The 1,736-nt window shown below is 33.7% G+C and overlaps 1 pseudogene; it reads left to right on the forward strand.

Moving 5' to 3' along the window:
• The first annotated feature begins 822 nt into the window (after positions 1-822).
• LOC137615581 (5S ribosomal RNA) lies at positions 823-941 on the forward strand (annotated as a pseudogene).
• The last annotated feature ends 795 nt before the right edge of the window (positions 942-1,736 follow it).

Here is a 1,736-nt window from a genome sequence, read left to right on the forward strand (position 1 = left end):
CTTTGTATATAAAATATAGAAAATTGACATTGAGAGGCCCAAATGGAGAAACTAAATGCGAAATAGATTTTATTCTCAGACAAAAAGTTCTTTTAGTTAAATATGTAAGTATTAAACAAGTTAGGCGACCATAGCATGGGGAAAAGCAAAAATTATATTGATTAAAGGAAAGAGAGAGAAAAATAGTTTAAAGAAAAAAAATCTCATGTAATAAGAAAAGAATATGGTGAGTTTAGCTTAGCAATACAAAATAGGTACTTCCAGCTACAGATGAAATGGAAGCAAGTAAAGAAGAAATGAACAGTAATTTAACCAAATATGTATACAGCGAAGAATTTACATGAAACGGGTGGGTTACACAATTTGTAAATGTGTATAATACATCTTTTGATGCAAACCCCAAGAATGTTGATTCCTTGTATTCCAGAACCCGTTCAATACCCTCTCGGTACCAACGTATCATCTAATGCTATATCATTGACCAGTCACATGAAGTCTGAAGACAGCATTCAGCGGAAGACCATTTTGGATTTTAAACTTCAAGAGAAAAAAAAAGAAAGATAATAAGACATACAAGAAACTTTACTTCCGCAAAAAAGCAGTTGATCTCGATGTTTTGTACCCTAATCATAAAAAAGTAGCGGCATATTACTGATTTCCAGGTAGCTGAGGATGTTATTTAGCTGATCCTTGGATGGTTCATAAACAAAATAGTGCCCATAGTGTTGTAAAACGTGTCAATATGGCTGAGTGTGATTTTAATGGGAAAAGAAACTGTTTTTGAAAAGTTTTATTGAGGTCATTATAATGATTAAAATCGTGGTCAACGGCCATATCACGTTGAAAACACCTCATCCATTCCGATCAGCTTAGTTAAGCAACGTTGGGTCTAGTCAGTACTTGGATGGGTGACTGCCTGGGAACACCAAATACTGTTGGCAATCTAATTTTAGAGGTGGTGGTGGTCGATGTGGTAACGTCCCTGACGTGAACACCAGACTGGAGTTCCAGTCTCGCTCAAACTCGTTAGTTTCTTTGGTCGATGCAACCTCACCATCCTTGTGAGCTAAGGATGGAGTGTTTAAGGGAGCCTTTAGGTCTATCTGCTGAGTCACCAACAGCCATTGCCTGGTCATCCTTGGTCCTAGATCGGGTGAAGAGGGGGTTTGGGCGCTGATCATATGTATATATGGTCAGTCGCCAGGGCATTGTCCTACATGATAGGGTAATATCGTTATCCCTTGCCTCTGCCATTCATGTGCGACCTTTAAACCTTTAAAGTTTAGATTAAGGTCAGCAGATTTGGTCAGATGGGAATTCGGTCAATTTAATTAATTAGGTTTGAAATAAAAGTATGTAATTCATGTAAGAGTCTACAAGCAAACTGCTTATTTATTATATAATGAGTTGTGTAAGATTATATGGAACATTAAATTTTAGCTTCATGTGCAATAAAAAATGTAATGACGAAATATTATTATTATTGTTATTATTATAATAATAATAATAATAATTATTATTATTATTATTATTGTTGTTGTTGTTGTTGTTCTTTTTCTTGTTCTTGTTATTATTATTATTATTATTATTATTATTATTATTATTATTATTATTATTACTATTATTATTATCATTATTATTATTATCATCTAACCTACAATACTTGTTTGAAAAGCAACATGCTATAATCCCAAGGGCTCCATTAGGTAAAATAGCTCAGTGAGGATAGTTAATAA

Source organism: Palaemon carinicauda, chromosome 21 (assembly GCF_036898095.1).
Source record: "Palaemon carinicauda isolate YSFRI2023 chromosome 21, ASM3689809v2, whole genome shotgun sequence".
NCBI lineage: Eukaryota > Metazoa > Arthropoda > Malacostraca > Decapoda > Palaemonidae > Palaemon > Palaemon carinicauda.